Source organism: Dasypus novemcinctus, chromosome 21, assembly GCF_030445035.2.
Source record: "Dasypus novemcinctus isolate mDasNov1 chromosome 21, mDasNov1.1.hap2, whole genome shotgun sequence".
In the NCBI taxonomy this organism is placed as follows: Eukaryota; Metazoa; Chordata; class Mammalia; order Cingulata; family Dasypodidae; genus Dasypus; species Dasypus novemcinctus.
In genome coordinates this window covers 66039274-66066109 of record NC_080693.1, presented here as the reverse complement: position 1 = coordinate 66066109, position 26836 = coordinate 66039274, and the positions used below count along the sequence as shown (strand labels likewise).

The window sequence follows — 26836 nt, the reverse complement described above, 5'->3', positions numbered from 1 at the left end:
CCCTCTACCAACAGCTTGCATTGTCTTGAGACGTTTGTTACAAATTATGAAAGGATATTGTCAAAATCTTACTACTAATTATAGTCCTTATGTTACATTTGGTGTGTTTTTCTCCCAACCCACCCTATTATTATTATTATTATTTTTTTTTTAATTTTTTTATTTTTTATTGACTTTGTAATAATATTACATTAAAAATATATATGTGAGGTCCCATTCAACCCCACCCCCCCACCCCCCCCTCTCCCCCCCCCTATTATTATTTTTAAAGTGTATTTTTTGGCAGAAGTTGTAAACTTATAAAATAATCATGCACATGTGCAGAATTCCCAAACACCCCACTATCAACACATCACACTGTGGTGGGACATTTGTTACAGATAATATCATCTGTTTGTTACCATGCCCATAGTGTATATTTGGCACACATTTTCCATACTGCCCCATTATCAACACAGTACATCTTTGGCATAGATGCAAGAATATTATATTATTGCTGCTAACCACAGTCCATATGTCACTCCAGTTGTATTTTTCCCATGCTTCTCCACATTCCCACCACCCTAAAATAGTGATGTACATTTGCTCTAGCTAACAAAGGACACTCTTCCATCTGTACCATCAACCACAATTCTCATCCATGGTTTACTGTACTATTCAGCTCCTAGATTATTCTCTAGCATCCTGTCAATTCGCATTTACATCCCTAGACTACCATTTTCAGTCACATCCCCATTTATAAAGTAGCTGTTACTATGTGTTAACCATCCACTCTATACATTTCCACACTTTTACAGTAAAGCTAGTTAAAAACTTCTACATACATTGAACATCAGTAGTCCTTCTCATTTCTCCTCTTATCTCCTTTAAGAATCCACCACCTACCACCAGGTCTTGAAGATATTTTCCTACAATTTCTTCTAGAAGTTTTATGGTTCTTGCTTTTATTTTTAGGTTTTTGATCCACTTTGAGTTAATTTTTGGATAAGGTGTGAGATAGGGGTCCTCTTTCCTTCTTTTGGCTATGTATATCCAGTTCTTTCAGCACCATTCTGCCTGAGCTGTGTGGGTTTGACAGGCTAGTCAAATATCACTCTGCCATACTTGTGAGGGTCTGTTTCTGAACCATCAGTTTGATTCCATTGGTCTATGTGTCTGTCTTTATGCCAGTACCATGCTATTTTTACCACTATAGCTAGGTAATATGATTGAAAGTCTGGAGATGAGGGTTTGCTTTTCCTTTTTAAGATGTTTCTGGATATTCAGGACCCCTTACCCTTCCAAATAAATTTGATAATCACGTTTTCAATTAAAAAAAGTGCTGGTGGAATTTTTATCAGGATTACATTGAATGCATATATCAATTTGAGTAGAATTGACATCTTGATATTTAGTCTTCTAGTCCATGAGTGTGGAATGTTCTTTCAGTTATTTAGGCCTTTTTAAAATTTCTTTTTAACATTGAGTTGCAGTTTTCTGAACACAAATGCTTTACATAGTTGGTTAAGTTTATTCCTGACTATTTGAGTTTTATCTGTCATATTTTATTTTCACCACTCTTTTGAAACTTTTAGTTAGGTTTATTGATATAAGCTTCATTTCTAGAATCTGTCTTCCAGGCCTCTCTCTCCTGTCTTTTCAGCCTCTGGCACATCCTTTAGTATTTCCTGAAAATCTGGTCTCTTGCTTAGAAATTCTATGTTTCTGTTTATCTGTGAATACTCTAAACTTGCCCTTATTTTTAAAAGACAGTCTTGCCAGATATAAGATTCTTGGCTGGAAGTTTTTCTCTTGTAGTTTCTTAAATATATCAGACCACTGTCTTCTTGCCTCCATGGTTTCTGGTGAGAAATCAGCACTTAATCTTATTGGATATCCCTTATATGTTATGCATTGCTTTTCTCTTGCTGCTCTCAGAATTTTCTCTTTGTCTTTGGCCTTTGACATTCTGATGAGTATGTGTCTTGGAGTTGGTCTGTTTGGATTTTTTCAGATGGGAGTAGGTTGTGCTTCTTGGACAGGGATATCTATGTCCTTCGATAGGGTTGGGAAATTTTCTACCATTATTTCTTCAAATATTTCTTCTACCCCTTTCCCCCTCTCTTCTTCTGGGACACCCATGACACGTATCTTTGCACACCTTTTGCTGTAATTTATTTATTTTAAAGATTTATTTTTATTTATTTCTCGCCCCCCCCCCCCAGTTGTCTGCTCTGTGTCCATTCACTGTGTGTTCTTTTGTGTCTGCTTCTATTCTTGTCAGCGGCCCAGCCGAATTTACTAATCAGTAGCTGAAATCAGTGGCTATCTGTCTCTTTCTCCCCTCTTTTGGGGAACTGGAGCTTCAAATTTCAGCCACAGAATAGCTCCTGGGGTGACTTGTGCTGCCAAAGTAGGATGGTCACTGGCCTCTGTGACTTGGTCTGTAATTTCCTAGAGAGGCTGGTGCAGGTCCCCCTGCTTCCTCCCTGCTGGAGATGGGACTGGGGCTTGTGCTAGAACTGCAATCCGATCTGGATGGAAAGAAGCCAGTCCCTATCAGCACTGTGATTTTCAATCCTCCCTGCATCCTCTCGTGCCAGGCATAGAGTTATGATGGCGGCTACCAGCCTCTTTCTGACTTGGACACGTTCAAACGTTAGCTGTTTAGAATTATACTTTAGCCTGCCGAATTTACTCATCATTTGGTGAAGTTGGTCAACCATCTCTTCCTCCCTCGTTTTTGGGAAGTGGAGCTTTCAATTCCAGCCATGGAATAGCTCCTGAGGTGTCTTGTGCCTCCAGTGGAGGATGGGCACCGACCTCCGTGGCATGGAGTGCTCTACGTATGAATGTTTTCTGCAGATGGGCAGTCTCCTCCTTTTATTCCTTCAAGTATGTTGTAGGATGCTTTTCTTGTCTCCTGGAGCCCCCAAACAGGTTCTTCAGCTAGCTCCAGATAGCTCTGGGTGTTTACTAACTGCCCTGTAGCAGGAGCTGACTCTAGGAGCTCCTTACTCTGCCGCCATCTTGTTGGTTGTTTCTCGGCAACTGACTTTTTAAAAAAAATGCCATTTGCATTTTTCACCTGTTGCCCGCTTTACTCTGAACATTTTTCCCTGTGACTCTCTTTATCAGCCCCTCCATAACTTGGCTGCTCATACCTGCTGTAAAGTCCTTCTCCATGTGTATCTTTGTATTTCATTTGGAAAAGAAGTCAGTAGTTTCTTGGGAAATTCTGGAAACTTGTAACATTCAAGTCTATTATCTGATACAGCATTTAGATCCTGGGCAGATTGCTTCATGTGACATTGCCTAATCTGCAAAATCAGTATATTATATCAATCCTGTTATGATTGGTCATTGAAATTTTAAAATTAAGTGTACATTATAGTTATTTGTGAATTTTACCATGTTCCATACTAAAGTTTAAAGCATTAGAATTAATGTAAACCTACCTGAATAATCAGTATAGGTTTTGTTTTATTAACATTTAATTCTTTGCTAAACTTTATTAAAATATCTATGTAAAGTATTAAACTGCATGCACTAGAAATCAGTGCTTATGTTTCTGTCTTCAAACCTGAGACTACAGAAGAGAGAACCATCAATCTTGGATATTAGATATTAAGGATTGTATTAGTCAGCCAAAGGGATACTGATGCAAATTAGAGAAATCTGTTGGCATTTATAAAGGGTGTTTATTTGGTGTAGAAGCTTACAGTCATAAGGTCATAAAGCATACGTTACTTCCCTCAACAAAGTCTGTTGCCATGTGTTGGAGCAAGATAGCTGCCGTCTCTGAGAGTTGAGCCTTCCTTTTCCTCCTAAGACTCCTTGGCCAGCTCCTCCTTCTCTCAGCTGTAGGTTAGCATAAGGTTCGTCTCTCTCCCCAGTCCTCATTTCTCTCTGTGCTCAGCTGCTCTGCTTTCTCCTCAAAGCCAGATGTAAACTATCACATAAATGGCTTGTCTCTCTTCCCTGGGCCTCTGTCGTGTCTAATGAGCTGTCTCTCTTTCTCTATGTTCTTGTCTGTGGAGCCCACATCAAAACTCCAACTCTTTCTCTGCTGGGTAGTTTTCTCTGTGAGACCCTATCCTACTGATGTGGCCCAATCAAAGCCCTAGTCATAATTCAATTAAGTAAAAGTGAAACCTCTGAAGTTAATATAATATACTATGCCCAGAGAAACAGGCCAGTTTAGAAACACAATCCTGTATCTATTTTTGGAATTCATAAACAATATCAAACTGCTACAAGGATATAGCTGATGCCTGGAGAGAACCTGACTAGTTTCTTTAAGTGATGCAGTGGTATTCAGTTGGGGTTTAGTGCTATCTTCTGAATTATTCCAAAACAGACTATATCTAGATTTAGGAGTGCTTGAGGGTTAGACAGTTGGATCATGAGGTTGCCTAAGAATTTGTTTTTCTTCTTGATGAGTTATTGAATCATTTTTGTGGTGAGATGGTAAGGATGGTAAAATAATATCTTTAGATAAATTCAAGAATCTGTATCTCTAGAATGAGTAAGAAAATTATCTTGTTTTTAGGTGGGATTGAAACTAAAAGATACTATGCATTCTTATAATAGTTTGCCATTTACAATATTTTTTCAAATGTCTTAAGTCGTTAACCTTAAAGTTTGTGGCTGTTGGACCAGAAAATAAGAGTATATGCTATCTTGAAACAGTTGAGGCTTTCATTTAATGAAAAAAAAGTCTTGAATTCTGAACTTTATAGTCATGTGATCTGTGTGTAATTTCTCAATATCTTTGAAACAGTGAAATAGTATTACACACATTCCTCAGAGATATTGTGGTTTCGTTTCTGGGTCATTGCACTATAGCAAATATCACAATAATGTGAGTCACACAAATTTTTTGGCTTCCCAGTGCATAAAAAAGTTATGTTTACACTATACTGTAGTCGATTAAGTGTGTAATACCATTATGCAGGGTTGCCACAAACCTTCAATTTGTAAAAATCGTAGTATCTATGAAGCATGGTAAAATGAAGTACAATAAAATGATGTATACCTGTATTTGGTACCTGTATTTATCGTATTTACACTTCTCATTCACCAAGTGAGTAGCATGCTTCTGTTTGGAGGATATGACTCTGGAAGCCAGTTGATACAGTGGGAAAAGTGAAAATTGGAGACCGAGACCTCAAAACCAGTGTATCCTTCAGCATTAGGCAGTCTTCCAACTGGCCTCTCTTGGCCTTATTTCCCTACTAAAATATGGAGAACTTAAACTAGATGGCTTTCTGTATTTCTTCATATCCAAAATTTTTTAATTTAAATTTTTAAACTTTGTTCAGTTTATTCTGGCTTATCAATTAAATATTAATGTCAAATATTAAATGTTAATTACTTATCAATTTTAGTTTAAAGATATTACTTCCATGATATAATTTTGATATTGTCTTTTAAATAGTTCCATGTGTTTATTTCTTTTATATCTCGAAGAGGGTCTTGAACTTAAATATATGCTTACTTAAGTTTTGTTGAATTTTTTAATGTGGCTTTATTTTAGTTTGCTAGGCTGCCAAAATGCAATGTGCCAGAAATGGGTTGACTTTTACAATGGAGATTTATTTGCTTGCAAGCTTACAGTTCTGAGGCTTAGAAAAATGTCCAAATCAAGCATCAGGTGATGCTTTCTCCCTGAGACCAGCTACTCGTAATCATGAACTCCTCTGCCATATCACAAGGCACACAGTGGCGCCTGCTGGCCTCTCCCTTCTCCGTGTCTTAACTTCTGGCTTCCTCTGGCTTTCTCTCTATTCTTCTGAATTCATCCTGTTTATAAAGGACCCCAGTAAGAGGATTAAAATGTACCCTGGACCATGCCTTACTGAAGCAATCCAATCAAAAGGCCCTTAACTGAAGAGACCTAATCAAAAGGTCCTAACAGTAATAGGTTTACACCCACAGGAAAGGGTTAATTCTAAGAGCATGATCTTCTGGGGTCCACCCAACTTCAAACAGTCACAGGCTTTTCGTAAATAACCCTTAGAATTAGAATCAGAATATGTTTTTACAGAGCTCAAAGTATTTTTATGAATAGTATTACGAGTTTATTAATGAAAATATTGTTCGCTGGAATCTGTAGATGGAGATTTGCAATTTGGATGATGGAAAAGGTGCTGATCTTTGCTTACCTAGTATTTTAACCTCTCAATTATAGAACTGTGGAAAATAGTTTCATTTGTTAATAGTAGTAGTAGTAAAAATAAAGGTAAACTTAATGATGTGTAGGTTCCTGTATTATCTTCATTTTATAGAACAGAAACTAAGGCGTATAGGTTAAGGCCATTGCCCAAAGTAACACAGCTGGTAAACGATGGAATCAGGATTCAAATCTAAGGGTACCCCTGCAGCCCATGCTCTTAATTACCATGTGTATAGTCAGCCAAAGGTGTGCTGGTGCAAAATACCAGAAATTGGTTGGTTTTTATAAAGGTATTTATTTGGGATAGGAGGTTACAGATACCAGCGCATAAGGCATAAGTTACTTCCCTCACCAAAGTATTTTCATGTCTTGGAGCAAGATGGCTGCCAGCAGCTGCCAGGGTTCAGGCTTCCTGGGTTCCTCCCTTCCAGGGTCTTGCTTCTCTCTGGGTTCAAGTTTCCTTTCTTCCCAGGGCTTGTTTCTTCCTGGGCTCAGGGTTCCTCTCTTCCTGGGGCTGGCTTCTATTTCCTCTGTGAGCTTACTTCCCGGGGCTCCAGCTTAAGGCTTCAGCATCAAATTCCAACGTCAAAACTCCAACATCAAAAACCCTCAACTCTGTCCTTTGTCTTACCTTTTATCTGTGAGTCCCCACCCACCAAGGGGTGGGGACTCAACACCCTAATCATAACTCAATCATGCCCAGGTAGAGACCAGATTACAAACATAAACCAATATCTATTTTTGGAATTCATAATCATATCAAACTGCTACACCATGTTATATCTTTTTTCATTTGTTTGGCAAATTCTTATGAAGTGCCTTTTTCCCCCTTTATTTATTTATTTATTTTAAAGCAGTTTTATTGAGATACATTCACGTACCATACAATCTATCTAAAGTGTATGATCAGTGGCTTTTAGTATAATCAAAATATTATGCGTTCATTACCCGAAAAAAATTTTACAACAATTACTCCAGAAGTAAAACCCCACACCCCATAGCAGTCACTTCTCAATCTGTTTATCCTTCTCCAGCCCCACATAACCACTAGTCTAATTTCCTCTTTATAAATTGATTTATATTTACATATTATATGACCCCACAGAAATAAAAAGGATCATATGAAATCCTTCTTTTGTGCCAGGCTCTGGACTAGGTCCCAGGGGTGCATTGGTAAATAAAAAAACTGCAGTTCCTATCCCTTTGAAACCTAAATGGTTTAGGGCTTTGGATCTTTGTTCTGACTTATATAATAATTGTGTCTTGTTTTTTTTTTTTCTTTGTTTGTTTGTTTTTTGAGGTACCAGGGACGGGGATTGAATTCTGGACCTCATGTGTGGGAAGCCGGTGCTCAACCACTGAGCTATACCAGCTCCCCTGTCTCGTTTATTTGAGTGGAAAAAAATGTTTTTCTCGTCTTTTGTTTGGTCAGCTTTTTTTTTTTTAATTGTGGTAATATATAAGGTATTTTAACTATTTCTAGCTACACAATTCAGTGATATTAATTTCATTTACAGTGTTGTTCTACCATCAACACCCTCCATTACCAACACTTTTTTCATGACCCCAAACAGAAACTCTATACCCATTAAGCAATAACTTTCTCTTCCCTTTCTGCCCCCAATCTACTTTGTCTTTATACAATATTTGTTCTTTTGCACCTGTCTTATTTCACTTAGCATAATGTTTTAAGCTTCATCCATGTTGTATTAATAGTATGTATCACTACTTCATTCCTTTTTCATGACAAATATTATATTGTATGTATATAAACGTTTTGTTTATCCATTCATCTCAAGGGGCTCTTGGATTATTTCTACCTTTTGGCTATTGTGAATAAAATTCTGCTGTGAACATTGTTCAAATATCTGTTTGAGTCCCTGCTTTCAATTCTTTGGGGTATATTCCTAGGAGCAGAATTTTCAGGTCATATGGTAAGCTTCTGTCTTAACAGAAACACATCTTGTACTTTTGAGATTAGTTTTGACATAACAAAATACTGAATTTGTGACTGAATATTCTGGTTAGGAATTGTGGGCTTGTCAAAAGGTCTGTGGTAGGGAAGTTATTGCCTTTTTGAATTATGTTTACTATATAGATGAGAGTAATAGATTTGAAATTAGAATAACCCTAGTTCTTGCCTTCAGGGGCTTTCAGGCTGGCTTTAGGGGATAAGACTATTAATATGAAACAGCCTTAGGATTACAGAATGCATTTAACCAAGTACAGAGTAATATAGTGCCAATTATATATATTATTAAGTGAAACAACTAGATAACAACATGGTGGTGGAACATATATATATTTTTCTTTTAATTAAATTTTAAAAATATCAATGTTATGCTACTCAGTTAACACAAGACAACTACAGTAACAGTAAATCTGCTTTAGTCAATAAACTCTTCCCTTGTTTTTGTTCATTTCTCAATCTTGTGGGATTTGGGACAATGTCCATTCTGACTGTTTCAGGCTGAGAAGGGACATAGATATGGGGCAGAGGAATGGAATTACTTTGCTTGAGGTTGAAGATACTCCTGTTTGTGTTGGGGCTTGTCCATCATCCTTTTGTTAGTTGCCCAGGGCAGGCTCGAAGATCTAGAGAGTAGGAGTTGGCCACATAGCTGCTGGATTTCAGGGCTTCACCTGCATAGGAACAATTGGAAGGCTTTAAGTCTCTGAGAAATACACTTACCAAGTCAGTTGAACATTATAGGTTCAAATAAAAGAAGTAGAAGAATCATTTTTAGGGGATTTATACCTAAGTATAACTATGTTATATTGGGGAAATAGCTTTTCATATTGATATATTCCCAGATAGAGCCTGCAAACATGTATATCTTGAGAGAAAATAAGTCTGGAGGTGAATTGGTGGTGGTCGGGGATAGACAAAAAGAAGGTGAGGAAGGGTGGTTCTCTTTTTTCCAGAGAGGACACATAGATAAAGGTATATCCGGATGGGTATAGAGTTGTGTATAAGGAGGGAAGAGCTTTTCTAAGGACAAATAAGATTATAGAAAATAATAGAAAATATGACAATATAAATCATAATATACAAATGATATAAAATATAAGAAATTAATAAGTATGCTTTTGGCGTCAGGTGTAGGAAGTTTAACTCAAATTGGCTTAAACAATAAACAAATATTTATTGTTAATTTATTGTTAATATTTATTGTTACATTGTTCTCATAGCTGGAAGTCCAGACTTCAGACATTGGGTACATCTCACGATTGGTTAATGCTATCAGGAAGTACCAAAGTTCTTGTCAACTCTTCATTCTGCCTCTTTGATGTGGTTGGCATTTTCAGGTTTCTTGCAAGGTGACTATAATTTGAGATTTCATGTTTAATACTATATGAGGAAAAGAGACTATTTTCTCCTTCCTCTCTTTTAGGATTTAAGAAGCTTTATTTTCAAAATTCTCTTTTGGAGGCCTCTCAGGGGACTTCCATTCATATCTCATTGGCCAGGATTGGGTTTCATACCCACTCCTAACCAATCATTGGCAAAGAAAATGAGGGCTAATCAGTTAGGATAGGATAGAGTGGATATGGGGGAATCAAACACAAAGACCATTCCGAGAGTAATTTGAATAGGAGTAGTATGTGTGCCTTTCAGTTTTGATATTCACTGTTTTCAGGGAGAGGGGTGAGGTTTTAAAAATATATATCTCTCCTGAAGAATTTTTTTAAAGCAATTTTATTGAGATATATTACATCCCATACATCCCTAAGAATTTTGTGTCAATAGTGAGTCATTCTTGATTGCCCTTATTTCTATGTATCAGTGCCTTAGGCAGGAAAACATCAATGTTAGATAAGAATGTAAAACTGGTTGATTTTTAGTGCCATAAACACTGTGAACTCCTTGGGCTAAGTGATAAGAGAGATGGAAGGTTAGAGTTTAATTTACTTCTAAATACATAGTTTAAAATGAACATTTTCTACTTCTCTCTTAATCCATTAAAAATGTATTTCATAACCTTGGTTATTTGGGGGGCCCTAATTAAATCTGGCAGTTGAATTTAACTTTTTTTGTGGTGTATCTTTGAACATAACATTTAAATATACACTTTGCAAAGGTCTTTGCCTTATTTGGTATTTTTCATTCTGCTAATTTAGATTTCAGAATCTTCACATTAGGGCTCTAGTTCGCCATCTATTGGTGCTTGAATTGTGTGTTTAACCCTTCTGCTATATTTTGTGGAATTAACACTATTTAGGTGGAGGTATGTCAGTGTGTACATTTTAAAAATCAACTAAAAATTTCCCCCCAAATTAAAAGAGATCCAAGGCTAAGGAATTTTTATATGTATTCAAATATGTACACATACATAAGTTATTCTTTTGTGCAATTTAGTCCTGTGAGTTTCTTAGTTGCCAGCTTTTGGTATTTGAGAGCCATGACTATGACTGAGAATGTACAAATGTACAGAGATATAGGTGCAAGATGCTTTAAGACCTGAGTGTGTTAGTGTAACTTTGTGGGCCGATCAAAAGTGTTCGTAACGTTATTAGTAAGGGTGTTTTTTGACTAGCAGAAGTGACGCATACCACCGGATATTGGTTGTGGTAAGCCACAAAAAAAGTATTAAACATTTCTCATTTTCCTTTTTGGTAGTAGAGCATACCATTTTCATCTGCTGAATTTAATTTAATTGTCGCAGCCATTTTTTCTTCAGTCGTTAAAAATAACATTTCATGAAATTCACAATTTTTTAAAATCTTAAAGCACTGAGCCCATCTTTTGGCAATTTTTTTTTTTTTTTTAGTCTTAAAGGATGGTGGAATTGCAATTTGTGTAAATGTGGCATTTTGCATTATATTCTTGAATTTTTAAAATCTAGAGAAATTTCTATTAAGTCCCTGTTTGGGGAAAGAAATGAAATAAAAAACTGGTCATGAGAAATGATAAGGTGCCACAAGTTTAATACCGATTCTGGCAGGAAAGTGCGATGTTTGCATTTTGTTGTGAGATTTGGGTTTCTCTATGGATTTCTCTATTAAACTTTTAGCATAGCAGTGAACTTCCTTTTGGTCGCGGCAGGAAGCAAAAACACTCATTGTGTAATGCCATTGCCTGTTTTGGCGGATCTGCCAAACTATGACACCAAAACAAGACGCGTGCTTCTTAGTGAAAACTACAGTTCCCAGCGGGCCCGGCGCTGGTGGGCCCTCACTTCCCCTCTGGCCCTGGCCGCCCCTTCCCGGGCTGGCCCGATACGGACCCTAGTGTGCGCCTGCGCAGTGACGACGTGCTTTTTTTTTTTCTTCTTTTAACTCCGGCGGTTGCGGAGCGTGGTACTGGGGTTAGTACCCGGTCGTGCTGCAGTGTACAGACGCTTGTTGTTGGGACAAAGGGCGGCAGAAACCGCTTCACTGGTCTAAGAGCTTGCTATCCGACTCAGCGCGCATTTAGGTCTTGAATAGTGTGGCACCGACTGCATTACCCTGTTTATTACTACATAGTGCAGACAAGTTCCTCGCTCACGTCCTCTCGCTCTGCCGCGTTTAGCCCCTTTTAGCCCGCGCGCAGCACCTCCAGTCCCAGCGCGGAGGGAATGTGACGGCGTCAGTGCCTCAGGTTAGCCTCTCCTCAGCTGTAGCCAGGGCTGCACTCCCGCCTGCCGCAGTGCCGCGTGCCGTCGCCGCACGTCGCAGGAGGAGCTGGGTCCCGGCGCCGCGGCTTCCGCAGATGAAGGACCTGGAACAGCAGCCGCGGCGAGGAGCCATGACTGAGGCGGCGGCGGCGGCGGCCGCGCCTCCTCGCGGCCCGCGGGGGTGGCGGCGGTGGGCGCCCCCTGGCGGCGCGCCGGGGCGGAGCGGCCCTTCGCAGCCGCAGCCGCAGCCGGCGGAGGCGCTGCTGTCCCTCCTCCCCGTGTCCCCGGCGCTCGCCCGCTCGCTCGCTCCATTCTCCCTCCGCTTCAGATTAAAGGGGGGGGAGGGAAAAGGAGCTCGGCCGCCATTTTCCCAGTGCCGCCGCCACCGCCGCCACCGCTCGCCGAGCCGGCGGGAGAACCGAGCGCCGTAGCGAAGCCGACCCTTCTCGCCGCGGCTGCGCGGGGGGCGGTCAGAGCGCGCTCCCTGGTCGAGAAGAGGCGTCCGGGGGTGGCGGTCGGGGTGCGAGCTCGGGCTGCAGACGGCGGCGCTTGTTTGTGCGGGGCGGGGGGGGCGGCTTTACCCTCTGCCCCCGCCCGCCCTCCCAGCCGGGCTGCGGCCCCGGGCCGTGCCCAGGCCCGGCCGGAGCGGCGTAAGGCCGTGGAAAAGGCCCGAAAGAAGAAAAAGCGGCCGCTCCCCGCCGCCTTCCCCTCCCCCTCCGCCTCGCCCCCCCGCCCGGAAAGTCAGGGCGGCTCCGGGCGCCGGGGGGGAGGAGAGCGGCGGGCCCGGGCCGGAGCTGCCGCCGCGCGCCTCTGCTCGCAGCCGCCAGTCCTCGGCACCCAAGCCGGGGGGCTGTTTGCAAACTGCGCCCATTTTGTGGGGCTGAATCCGCCCGGGCTACGTTCCTCCATCACGTGGTAGGTGCTGCTGCTGCTCCTCTTCTCCTCCCACTGCCCTTTCTCCTTCTCCTCGCTCTCCCTGTAGCTCCCATTTCTCTCTCTCTTTGTTAGTTGTAACTAGAAAGGCTGGGCAGGGGAGCAAAAATCCCCGGAACTTTAAATGGCCTCTCGGGCTTCCCTGCTGCGGGTCCGGGGCTGGGAGTCGCCCCAAGGGCGGGGGTGTGCGGGGGCCCTTCGCCACCAGCTGCCGCCTCGTTTGCCAGGTTTTCCTTTGGCGTTCTATTTAAAAATGCGGCCTTAAGAACATGATTTATTCCCGTTAAAAAAATCCCCAAACAAACTCTGGCTCTTGCCTTGAACTTCTCTTGACTGCGAAAGGCCTTTCTTTGCTCGAAACACATCTTGCGCGTTTCACGGTTTGTATCGTAACTCTGATTGTTTAGTGAGATGGTTATTTGTTTCATTTATTTATTGTTTTGTTTTGGCCTGTAAATTGAGGTCATTTACGTTTTCAAATGTAGTTTCCTTTCCCTTGGGCGGACTTAAAAAAAAAAAAAACTAAAGAGGAAGAGGCATTTATTTGCTTTTAGGTGAGTTGGAATCGTACTGCCTTTTGGGGGGCCTGTTTCCGTCTCACGGTCTTAGGAGTCTCAGCAAATAGTTTGATTGTTTTCCATACGATAAATAACCCTATCCTCATGTTTTACCTAAAAATCCTTTTGTTTTCCAATGACAGGATCCCAGTTCGGTTTTTTAGAGAAACATGTTACTTAACTATTGGTTATTGATCGCCTTAGGGGAGAAGGGGTGACATGATGGCGCCACTTTAAATTGCTCTCTTTCCTCCCCTTGCCCCCCCCCCCCCCCCGCACCTTTTTTCTGGAGGTCATTGGAGCATTTTTTAGTGACCTCTTAATAAAATTTTACTTGGAAGTGTTAACAGTACAACTTCAGGGGTTAGAGTTTGATACCTCATGGATCGGGAGACCCGAATCCCGCGGGCCCCAAAGTTCTGAGAAATCTCCCTTAGTGCTCCAGCCTCGCCTCTCTCCCCTCCATTCACAATCCTGGTGTTGCCATCTCTCTTGTCACGTGGCTAGTGATCATTGTGTTTTTTTGTTTGTTTATTTGGGATGTGTGTTTATATTTTTTATATTGTAGCCCAGAGGAACTCTCCCCTCACCATTGGAGAGATTACAGTTTTTTAGTTGTTTTAGTTTTCGAGTCGGGAAAACATTTTAAAATAAACGATAAAATTACATAATCAATGCCTTGCATAATATGATATAGTTATACATTGTTCAACAGCATCTCGGAAGTACTCTCAAGTATGGAAAATAGTATTTTCCATTTCTTAGTATGGTCTGTAGTTTCTAATTTCCCTGTTTTTTTTTTTTTTGTGGGGGGACATTTAAAGTAGCACTGTTTATTTGCAAAGGCTTTAGTGGGTGTGTTTCCCCCACCTCCGTAGGATATACTTGAATCATTTTCTAACATACTGATCAGTTTAGAAATTTTCAATTTTCTGCAGGCATTGTCAGTTAAAATTGTTTTTCTTTTTCTTTTTCCTAACAATAGTGTATACTTTTGAGTAATTCTTTTCTACTTAAGGTTATTTCATTAACATTCCTGTTGCATTTTTTTATCTAGAGAATTTTTGCTTTTAATCCTGTACAGCCTTAGAATGTTCTGTCAGTTTTCCACATAAATTGGGTAAATTCCCATTTTATAAAATAAATTCATTTTTCTGTTGTTTCTACATAGGTTACTACCACTTTTTATACTAACAAAATCTGTGAATTTTAAAAATGTGCTTTAAAAAAAAGTAAGTATGCCATGTTATGGTTTTTAGGTATGATTTGATCCCTTTCCTCCTACCATGTATGTTTTCAGTGGTTTGGGCCATTTTCTTTCCCAACAGTTACATCATGTCATGTGATTTGTGGGGTGTGATGAGTAGTTCTAAAAATAAGGCAAGGTAAAAATGGTCATCTCTTGGGAATTTAAAAAATGTATGATAAATGTGGGATAGCTAACCAAATTGAGTTTTCACTAGGTTTATCCACTAGATTTAAGTGTGAAATTCCTTTGCTTTTAGCGTGTTTGTATTTGTTAGTGATCTCATAATTTGAGGTGGTTAACTTTTTATTTCTCAAATGTGAACTATTTGTAGGGTAATATTAAATGTTGTGATGACAAAGGTAGGTATTCGGTATTATGGTGAACACTTAGTCTTTGATGACTGCCTCATGTAAGTATATGTTTTAAGTATTTGTGATATGTGTAAACAGTTAAGAGTATTGTTAGAACCTTTGATGAGGTAGGGTGGGGTTTTTTGTCATTCTGTCTGTGTGAATCCATTGAAGTGAATAGTTCATTCATTGATGGTCTTCTTTAAGAAGGGTTCCGGGACTTTTTCTCAAAGCCTTATTTAGAACATTAGCTTTTTTTCTTGCTACCAAAGTGAGATGTTAAATTTTTTTCTGATTGTCTTTCTGCCTACACGTTATTTCTGTGGTTAAACATGCACAGCACTCTTTGTTAGGAGACTTATATGTTGAGGGAAAATCTGGAAGTTAGAAAATCAAGAGAATAACTGTACTCCCATTTTCCCCCCTTTTTTAAACACTAACACTCTTCTATTTCAAGTAATGCTACATTATAACCAGTATTTGTGCATCCTCTCAATTTTATTGGGTTGACCACAGGTTTTAATATTTTGCATTTATGGTGAATAACAATTTTAGATTTGTTTTAAATCAAATGTGACCTGATTCATGTAATCTATAAACATAGTTCCCATGTGGTTGGCAGTCCTTGTTTGAGAAGGTATTTTAATGTTGAATGGTTTTAGTTAGGTCCTTTTGTGAGTAAACCTTAGTTAGCGTGTTAAACTAGAAAGCAATTTTAAAATGTTCCTGAAAAGTCACGAGAACCCGTATTGGATTCTCTAAGCAATAGTTACAGAAAACCCTGAGTTTAAAGAATAATGCTTTTTCTTTTTTTCCTCTTATTCAGTTCCTTTGGAAGGTTCGGTAGGGGTTATTTTTTTCTTCTTGGTGAGGAACAAGATACAGAAATTAAGTTCCATCCTGGAGAGAGTTATAAATATATTTTAAACTAAATGATTTTTCCAAAGCTCCCCCTTCCCTTGAGTTTGGGGTAAAGGGAAATAGTACAGACTAAGTACATATTTTAAGGTTGATTTTCCAGAGCAAATCTCACCATAGAGTGGTTTCATTTAGAGTTTTTTTATTTTAAGATTTATTTTTATTTATATTTATATCCCTCCCACCCACCCCCCATTGTTTGCAGTTGCTGTCTGTGCTCTTTGTCTATTTGTTGTGTACTCTTTGTGTCTGCTTAATCTGCTCTTTAGGAGGCCCTGGGAACTGAACCAGGGACCTCCCATGTGGAAGAAAGGCGCTCAATCACCTGAGCTACCTCAGTTCCCTGGTTTGTTGTGTCTCTCAGTTATCTTTCTTGTGTCTCTTTTGTTGTGTCGTCTTGTATCTTGCTGTGCCTGCCTGCTGCACCAGCTTGCCTTCTCCAGGAGACACTGCAAACCCAACCTGGGACCTCCCTTGTGGTAGGTGGAAGCCCAACCACTTGAGCCGCATCTGCTTTCCTCTTTTAGAGTTTTAAAGCACCTTATTTTGTTCTCTTTCTCTTTTTTTCCCCCAAGATTTATCCCCCCCACCCTGCGCTGTCTGCTCTGTGTTCTTCTGCATCTGCTTGCATTGTCAGGTGGCACTGGGAAACTGCTTCTCTTTTTGTTGCATCATCTTGCTGCATCAGCTCTCCATGTGTGTGGCACCACTCCTGGGTGGGCTGCGTTTTTTCCACACAGGGCAGCTCTCCTTGGGGGGTGCACTCCTTGTGCGTGAGGCAACCCTCACCAGGAGCACTCCTGCATGGCAGCACTGCACATGGGCCAGCTTACCACATGGGTCAGGAGGCCCTGGGTATCCAACCCTGGACCCTCTATATGGTAGGCGGATACTCTGTCAGTTGAGCCACGTCCACTTCTCTCTTTCTCCATTTTAAGTAAATTTCTACCCTGACTGGTTAGAATGTTCTAGGTCTCAAGAAGCTTATTTTACATTGGTGCACCATTACTTGTTCACTTTATGGAATACAGTGCAGGTGTCTTAAATAAAATGGCCTCAGACACCTACCTGTCCACTTTGTCAGTGTAGAGAGAATTTGGACCATGTCTTTTCCCTAAAATAGGACTTTTAACTGTTTCTTGGAAATTTATATTAAGACTGCTTCTTGAGTCTTTTTGTTTTGAATATGTATGTTTAATTTATAGTTTCTATTCTAATAAGTTGCGTATTAGCCCGTGGGCATGTTAAAAGTTGTGCAAAAATATTCCTGGCAAAGACTGATGATTTTTAAGAGAAAACAAGACTTCTTCATCATTACTTGTCATTCCCTGAAAGGTGAGCTCAAAACTTAAATGAACTTCAGTAAGGTTAGAAAAGGCAAATATCCCACTGAGTAGAGGTCACCATCATTTGAAGGCCACCAGAAGAGTTAGTAGGTAAATGATATTCTTGGGAGTCACTTGCAAATTGAGGGAAGAATTGTGGGTCAGAGGAAAAGACCAGTGTGCGTGGTTGGGATGGGAACTATTAGTTCAGTTATTTTTTTCCTGCGTTTTATACCATGTGCCAATCTTTGAGGATGTTATGTAAAATACATCCAATAGGTGTGATTTACCAAGCGGCCTGGACTGCAAAATGGCTACAGGAGACACTTTTTCTTTGTTTTTTAAAGCTTTTTCTGTCTTTTAGGGAGTGGGTAGAGGTAAAGCTAAAAAGCTTTGAGGAAATGGACTTCACTGAAGTAGACAGCATCATATACTGAGGAATGAAAAACAAACTTGGGCAGTCTGAAAGAAAAATGTAAAGATTGTATATGAGGGTTTTAAACCTTTATGCCGAGATCTTTTAAATTCTTGTTTCCCAATTGTGTAGCAGTGTCTGGCAAATAATAGTTGCTTAATAAATGTTACTACTCCTCCTTAAACATTTATTAAGCAACTATTATTTGCCAGACACTGCTACACAATTGGGAAACAAGAATTTAAAAGATCTCGGCATAAAGGTTAAAACCTTGATTTTCTAAGATTTTAAGTCAGCTCTGTAGAATTTTAATATTTGACCCTAGCCATCAGATGCTACCATGGGAAACAGTTATTTAGCTATTTCTTGTGTTGTTGTTGACTGTGAATTTGCCTTCTCTTCTCTCCAGTTTTTATTTTTGTTGGAATTATAGTTTCTCCCCAAGCTTGAAAGTCAAGGAAATGTTAGGTAGAGGTAAGTTAAGTGCATTTTTATCTACATGTTATCAAAAACTCTGGTTCTTGTTACTTGAACCAGGAATCCAAAATGAGATCTTAGTCTGAATTTTAAGTACAGCAGATCCTGACCTTGTTTGGAGAAAAGTTGTTTTGAGTGGCATCAAACTTAATGGGAGAACCTCACCTTTTAATTCCTTTTTAAAAAGGTAGCAGCTTAAGGTCAGACCTGATTAAATCCAGTTGGAGGGTAAGTGTTGGGGAATAAAAAAGATGAGTAACAATTTTGTTGTTAGGATGTTTAACCAGAAATTGCTAAGAGCTGATAACCAGGCTTTCTTTTACTCTTTGGCCTTTGTACTACCCATTAGTACCTCCACTGAAGGAAGGGTGTGAAGGGATAGAGGCAAAGAGCTAATTATTTAGTTTGCTAGCATAGAGACTTTGTAAAAATATTAGTCTGATAAGTTGAACTGTCAGGAAAGTTTATTGAACTGCTCCTATTTTTTCTTGAAGACCTGAAGGATATATAAAAAAATTGGACTGCGTACCTCCTAGTTTTCCCTTTGATACCTCTCAGAGGAATGAAAGAAGGACGTTAATATTAACTTTTAACATGCCCCTGGCATTGGAAAGAAGTAATTTTTTAAACCATTAATTCAGTACTGTTTAGCAATAATATGGATTTTCATGAGATCCTTGGAATATGGCTAAGGACCCCCAAGAATAACCATTTGTTTTTGAATTGCTTGGAATCTTCAAGAAGTTGCCAATTGTAGGTTTTTTTGGAAGCACTTTTTTTTCTCTCTCTCTCCTTCCCCGCCCCAGCCCCCAGTTGTCTGCTGCCTGTGCCCATTCGCTGTGTGTTCTTTTTTTGTGTTGGCTTGTGGCAGTGGCACCTGGAATCTGTGTCTCTTTTTGTTGCGTCATCTTGCTGCGTCAGCTCTCCATGTGTGCGGCGCCTTTCCTGCGCAGGCTGCACTTTTTTTCGCGCAGGGTGGTTCTCCTTACAGGGCGCACTCTTTGCGCGTGGAGCTTCCCTACGCACGCGACACTCCTGTACAGCTCGGCACTCCTTGCGCTCATCAGCACTGCAGCGTGGGCCAGCTCCATACGGGTCAGGAGGCCCATCGGTTGGGCCAAATCCGCGTAGAAGCGCTTTTATCATTAGGGTTTGTTGAAAAGAGACCAGATGAAAATGCAGTTTTTTTCTCTATGGTTTGGGTAAGCTGGTAGGAAATTGGAATTCAGTAATAGGATAAGAGTAGGATAAATACCATTTATAGTTTGATATATAGCCACCCTCCAAAACAATTTTCTGTGTGTTTTTATTTTTAAGCATAAATTTGATCATTCGTGTTATGTTGCTTGATTTTTTCCCCCCACTTAGCAGTAAATGAGAGGTTTTTCACACCAGCATATACAATTCTCTCTCTTTTTTTAAAAAGTGCCTGCTTAATATTTTAGTATGTGTCCTTCTATTTAAATTTCGGATGTTTTTTTTTTTTTTTTAGCATATATTATAGTTCTAAAATAAGTCTTTGCATAAATCATTGCATACCTATGAGAGTATTTGTTAGTTTCCCGGAAGTGTAATTGCTTGGTAAAAGTTTGGGTAATTGTATTTAAAATTTTGGTAGATACTGTTTTTCTTTCTTTTTTTTTCTTCCCCCTCGTTAGGCCAGTAAAAAGAATTTATTGGGAAATGGGGGAAAAGAATAGAGCTTGCTGAGAAATGGGAGAGAAGGATAGAAATACCCATAAAGATTTGGTGCGGGCTTCTTTAGACAGAGAGAGCCAATATTGTTTTCATAAGGTTTATTTAACCATAACTAATAGTGTAAAATGGGTAGTTTAAAAGTTTGCCAGTCTGGGTGCAGATGCTCAGACCTTTAAATGATGTGGATTAACAACCTTGATTCTGTTGATGCCTTCTTCTTAGGTTGTTACTTCATGTGCAGACGTCCCCATTAACTTCCTAGGGGATCTTCATCTGATGCATTCTGCATAGAATGTTCTGGTTAACTAAAGTGTCTGTCAGGCACTTTGTTCCATGCAGGGAACAGAGATTTTTTTAAAAAGTTGTAACCTTCATTTTAAGAAGTACTCAGTCTAGGAAAGGAGGGGACATATAAAATTGGAAATTTATATTCCATTATAAGCTATTGCCCAGGGTGTCATTGGACTGTAAATAAAACCATCCAGGGAGAAAACCTAAACCTGGAAGGAATGGGGACTACTGGAAAGAGCATGTGACCTTGGAGCTGAATCTTCAAAGGAAAGATTAGCATGAGCAAAGGTGCGGGGGCGTGGAAGAGCCTGAACCGTAAATAAGATTAGTGTGGCTGGAGTGCAGACAGGTTGGAGGTGAGACTGAATGTAAAAAAAGGGGTGGGGAGCAGATAAATGCTGTGTGGTGGAGTTTGAGTTCATCCTTGTCCTAGAAAGATATTAAGCAGGAGCATGGTGTGTTCAGATTTGTTTCCTTTGTTCATTCCTTCAATAATAGTTTTGGTGGTAGAGGCTAGATTAGAGGCTTGCTGAGATAGAAAGATAGAAGGACAGTTGGGAGATTATTATGCCTGGATTATTGCAGTACATAATTATGTCCTGAACTAAGGCACTGGTACAAAGAATGAAATGAATGTCCATCATTCTGTCAGTTGACATCCTCCCTCCCTTCAAAATTCAGTCAGAATGTAATTACTTTCTGGAAACCTTCCTTGATCTCTTTAGGCAAAACCCAGTGCTTTATCTTCTGAGCTTCCTTAGCACTTAAAATTTAAGATATCTTCTAATTTTGGCACTAATTAAACTGCTATAATTCTTATGTTTCCAACATTAGGCTACAAACTCCTGTAGTCTTTCTGTTATTCGTGTCTGGCACTAGTAGACATTTAAATGAGATATGATAGAAGGTAGATCGGTGATTGTGATCATGATTCATTCATACAGGGATGGTCGAAGGGCAGGAATTGGTTTTGGATTTGAGATGTTGATGTTAACTGTTTGGGAGATGCTGGATCCCACTCATTCTTCAAGTCTTCAACTTAGATGTTTTCTCTGGGAAGTATTCCCTGACCCTACCCACTTAACTTGTATGAGGCGCCTGGTGTGGTCTCCTTAGAGAGCCCTGATCAACAGGGGTGGTAGTGTCTGTGTCTGCAGGCACATGTCATCCTTATAGGCACTTAGTGTGGTGCTTTGAATGCTGTAGACATTTTAATAAATATTTATTGGAGCTATCCAATAGGTAGTTGGTGTTCCTCATTGATTTTCCTCTATAAAGACTAAAATTCAAAATCTATTTTCTAGCAATTAAGGCCTATCCAGTTTAAACCTAGCCTTAAACTACTACGTAGGATAATAGTTTAAAACACGAGCTTTAGAGTCACAAATTTGAATTGCAGTGCTGGCTGCAAATTAGCACTTGTGTGATCTTGGTCAAATTATTGAACTTCTCTGTGCATTAAATTTTGCTATTCATAAATTGAGGATAATAGTACTTGTAATATTATTGTGAGAATTCAACGAGATCATATATTTAAAACACTTAGCACAGTATCTACCATAGTGAAAGGTCAATTACTGTTAATCAGCAACAGTCATAATAACAACCTACCCTCCATACTCCAGTCAGAGCTATGATTCCCTTAGAATTTATAAGACTTTTCAACAAAGAAGCACTGTTGGCATAGGAAGGTGTTAGGTGCGCATTATTTCTTTGTTTCTCAATAACAAATTTTGTCCCCCTTCCTCATTGTATTCCATGACAGTCTGCATTTGTTTTCATGTGCAAGAAATATTCTACAGTGTGTCCCATAAAATCGACATTCTAGAATGTCAGTGCTTATTTACAAATCATTACATAGCTGTTCTCCTTTCCATACTCTTATTTTGAGAAGCTGTATGTGTATCACGTGGGTCATCCAAGTTCTGTGGATTGTCCCCTGAATACTCCCCTTTTTAAAATCATGCCAGATTATTCTTTGGAATTTCCTCATCTTTCTCTGCTTAGCAAAATCTTACTTGAAGGATCCTCATGAAATCTTTTTGACTATTTTAGGCAAATAGTAAGTACTTAATAAGCTCTAGGTGGAGTTAATTGAGCATGCAAAAAAGAAAGATGCTATTAAATAACTTTGCATGTCTTGGAAAAATATAGAATTAATAAATTGGCAATTAGGAAACATTTATATAATTTGAATTGAGTGATAGTGACTTTAAATGCATTATACAATTAAAGTGGCAAGAAAGTGACGTGAATCTGAATAGCCTGGATAAATTTTTTTGGAGATGCTATGTATTTAAGGGTTTGGGCTAGAAGGGTAGAAGGACCTTCCAGGTAGAGGAAACAGCAAAGGAAAAGATAAAAAGTTGGGAATCAGTGTAGGGAGTTCTGGGTACTGTGCCACCCGATGTGAATGTGCCCTGATTTCATTTTAGATTTCATCTTGGGGAATTTGGACTCATGAAAAAGGTACCAGGGGCTCTTCTAGAATAGGGAAGTGAGATGATGAAAAAGGTATAGGATAGACTGGGAGATGAGGCCCTGCTCGGAAGACTGTTGAGATAATCTAGGTGTGAGCTGTTGAGAGAGCTTTGTGAGAAATAAGTGGAAAGATTTCCTCATAAGTGAGATAAGTTATGAAAGTTAGGAAGAAATGTTCTTTCTTTAGATCTTGCACATAATTCTATTTATATCGCTTAATTGGACCATATGTAGACTTTAAGTTGCTCCTTCGCATTTCTGTATTTAAGCGTTGAAGGAAACTGGCCATTCTACTGTGATGACCTCTTTAGTTGAGGTTCCTCTTGCATCCTGTTTGGATTATTGCAATAGCACCTTCATTGACCTTTCCATCTTTGCCTTTTTTACTTTCTTTTAATCCATCTACTTAACTAGTGTCTTTAAAGTTCTCCTCATTTGAAAACCTTCATTGACATTATCATATCTTTTAAGACTAAGTAAAGGCTCAAATAGGTTTTCCATTATGATCTGTCTTCAGTCTGCCTTTCCATCTTTTTTTCACTGCTTCTTTTCTTAAAATTTGCACATATTCAAGCAAATTAATTTCTTTTAACTTCCAGGATGTGTCCTGTGTATTCCCACAGCCTTACCTTTTCTCATGCCATTTCCTCTCACTAGAATGTCATAGTACTATTCTCCTGTCGTGGTCTTTTACATCATGAAATTTTAGTGTTTTCAAATTTTAGCTAAAATTCTGATAACTCATGGATACTTCCCTAAACATCCTTCCTCCTCTTTCTTCTTGCCTTTCTTTTGTGTAGAGTAATGAGGAAATGGTGAGGGAAGAATTTAGTAGAATTCACTTTATAGCCAAATTTTTCTTCCCCATATGATTTTTGCTTCTGTTTTTGGTGCAAGTGTGGTTGTTGTAATTCTTGGCTAGTTGACCAGGCAGACAACCTGAACCTTCCCCTTAAGTTTTCTAGAGCTTATCAACATTTTTCAGGTTGGATGCTACCAGATTATCCTTGTATACCTGGAGTGTACTGTCTTGGGAGTTTATAAAGAATAAACCATTTTTTTATTTGTAGGTATGGTATTAGGTTTGGCTTAAATTATTTGAAGCAGTTGGATATGTTTTGCTTTCTGGAAATACATTTCAAATGTCTAGGTAGTGTTTCCCAATTAGGGGTATGTGATTTTGTCTGTCTCCCCCCTCCCTCCTCTAGGGGACATCTAACCTGTCTGGAGGCAGTTTTGGTTGTCATAATTGGGAGGAGGGTGCATCTAATAGGTAGAGGCTAGAGAAAAATACTAAACATCCTAAAATGCACAGGACAGCACCTCACGACAAAGAATATTTGGCTCAAGATGTCAGTAGTACTTAGGTCAGGAGCCCTGCCCTAGGGATATGTTTTTGCTTCTCCAGCGCCACTGGTGTTAGGTAGAAGTTTGTCCTTGAATTTGTATTGCAATTTAGAATAATCGAATCATAAGCACAGGAAGGGGTCTTAGAGTTCACGTATTTGAACTTTATCCCAGCTTGTGTCCCTCAGAACAATTGCAGCAAGCTATTAAATAGGTGTAATGGAAAAATGTGTCTGTTAAAGGCATACGTTTGTGGATTCAATATGATAAAGTGTATTGTGAATCTTTTCCATCAAGAAAGTGTTTCCCATTGCCTGCTGAACCCATTTAACGTCTCCTAACCCTCCAAATGCTTCAAGAAATTGTGAAGGGAAACCATTACCTATTTTTTTTTTATAGCTATAGGGCATTTAGATAGTACTTTCCTTTTGTCTCTGCGGGTTTGCTGCATAATCATAATTTGTCAGTGGCAGCAGGTCCAGTAGCTCCAGTATTTATTACAGGAACTAAAAATTGGGATATTTTAAGTTTCAGTTCCTTATTCTGACTGTGCAATATGACCATATATTTCTCTCCACTATAAATTAGAAACTGTAATCCCAGCCGTAAACCTACTGCCCAGGTTGTTTTGAGGATTAATAATTACAGCTTTAATGCTTTGGACTCTTTGGAGAAAGATGATTTATCAGAAGCTATTTTTGTGTTATTTTTGTAAAACTTCTATGTTTGACAGTTTCTGCTTTAAATTGTTGGAGTGTTGCTTTATATAGTTTTTGGAGTTTGTAGGGGTCAAGTGGGAAGTAATCAGTGTTTTAAACAGTATTTTGTTTAGTGTGTTGAATTTCTTTTTTTTTTTCTTTTTCTTTTTTTTTTAATAGGAGGTACTGGGGATTGAACAAACCCTGAGCCACACCCTCTCCTCAGTATGTTGAATTTGAAAAGTAAAACCACGAAGTTATTTTGCTTTACTCAGAGTTTTTGGCTCTTTAGAATTCGTACTTTTTCTTTTTGCTTCCTTCCCTTTTACTACACATGTAATATATGTTTATGGTAGAGAAATTGCATCACCCAAAGGAAAAAAGAATGACAAAAGAATCTTAACACATTTTTATTTAAACAAAAATGAAGTCATAGTATGCTTTATTTTGCAGCCTATTTTTATTTTCATTTAACAGTGAGGCAAGCACTTTTCCTATATCAGTATATATAGCTTATTTTTGTAAATTATATAATATTCGGTTGTGTGGACAATTCAGAATTTAATTGTTAAATTGTTGGATATTTAGTTTTTTCTTTTTCTTTTTTGTTATAAGCAGCATCAGGAAATAGTACAAGTAAATCTAGATATATAGGGAAAGATTTAAAAAGCAAGTCCTAAACTTGGATGTTGGTTTTTTGGTAGTTATAGCTGATATTGAGTGTAATTAGGGCCTTGTCTTTTTTAATTTTTTTGTATGTGCTTGAGTCCTCAAGTACATGGCATTTTAAAGAATTATTTGCTTTACATTTTCCCTCCGTCTTAACAAGTCTTCTAGAAATATATTCCTTCTACACTTGCTTTTTGTCTATAGATTTTAATAATAGTGCAAATAATAATGAATTTTTGTGCTAGGCACTAGGCTAAGTAATTGAAAGTATTTCATTTAATCCCCACAGCAGCCTTGTGCGGTTGTAGGATCTGTTATTTGCAGATGAGGAAATTCAGGGGTACAGAAAAATTTTCATGAGGTGGAATCAGATTGTGAGCCTAGGGTGGCTCACTTGAGCCAATACAGTACTCCCCTTATCCATAAATGCCTCTGCAGGTAATGTTGAGTCTCAGCATAGTATTTCAAGTCAGTAAAGGGGGAGCAATATATATAGAGTTCAATCTTTTTAACCAAAGTACTGTTTCTTTGGTACAGAAAACTAAAGATTTATGAGTTAGGAATGGAAATTCCTTCTGAAGAAGCTGCCACTTCTTCCCATCCTTCCCTCTTTCCCATCCCTATTTTATTTACTCAGATAATGATTGTTTTAGTAACTGCTTTGTGCAGTGCATTCTGTAGGAATACTGAGGTCAAGGAGAGAGTGTGTGAACAAAATAACTCCTGCCTTTGAAAGGTATGTGATTATTGTCAAGTTCACAGATTACAGTTTGTTAGTTCAGAGAAGACTTCATGGACGAAATGGGATTTTTGAACCAGCAGACTTTTCTTTAAGTTGTGCACTTTAAAGAATTGAATAATTCTCAAACAACTTTACAGTGCTTACTTAACTACCTTCTATGCTATGATGTTAATTAAGGCCCTCTTTTTATGTGTGCTGGTGAGTCTGGGTTTTCCCAAATAAGTTTTGTGTGAGCTGTGTAACATCTGTACCGTTGCCTGGCTTTTCCCCAAAGGGAGGCTGCCTCCTGCCATTGCTGAGGCTTACTGTAGAGCTCTTGGGCAATATAAACTACTCTTCTCTGTGTTGAATTAGTCATCTGACACTGATAATGCCTCCTTGCATTGCTAGTATCAACTGTGTATTGATATTTATTCAAAAGATGTGGTAGTGAATTTTTGTGTTGGCTTATGGGAGAAAATACTTTCCTTATTATAAAATCAACTCAGTATTTTGAACAGATAACGTATTGGTTCAGCTGTCAATTGGTCTATAACACAACTGTCTGTATTATATTGGGAATAGAAATATATAAATGGGTATAGTGAATATAGAACAGTTTAAGTTACACAGAATGCCATAACCAGAAAGTCCATAAAGATAAAACTCTGTGAGCCCCAGAAGACCTAGTAATTACATAGGCTGTTCATTAAAATACAATCCTAGGGAAAGGATGTGGCTCAAGTGGTTGAGACCCCACCTCCCACACGGGAGGTCCTGGATTTGGTTCCTGGTGCCTCCTGAAAAAACAAAAAAAACAAACAACAAGCAAAACAAGTGAGAAATCCCACTCAGTGAAGCCAGTGTGGCTAAGTGGTTGAGCATCAGCTTCCCACGTACAAGGTCCCGGGTTCAATCCCTGGCCTTGAAAAACAAACAAACAAAAAACA

General features: G+C 39.0%; 1 protein-coding gene across 9 annotated transcripts in view; it reads left to right on the top strand.

Moving 5' to 3' along the window:
- The window catches only part of KANSL1 (KAT8 regulatory NSL complex subunit 1), a 201180-nt gene that overhangs the window by 23058 nt on the left and 151286 nt on the right, over window positions 1–26836 (top strand). The window contains exon 1 of one of the 9 annotated variants that reach the window (XM_012523390.4): window positions 12068–12672. The exons of 5 other annotated variants lie outside the window; for them this stretch is intronic. The gene's annotated coding sequence lies outside the window, so the exon portion shown is untranslated. Of the gene's footprint in view, window positions 1–12067; window positions 12673–12754; window positions 13245–26836 lie in introns of those variants that run through there. 3 more of the 9 variants (XM_004447125.4, XM_058284439.2, XM_058284437.2) reach the window with 3 other exon arrangements.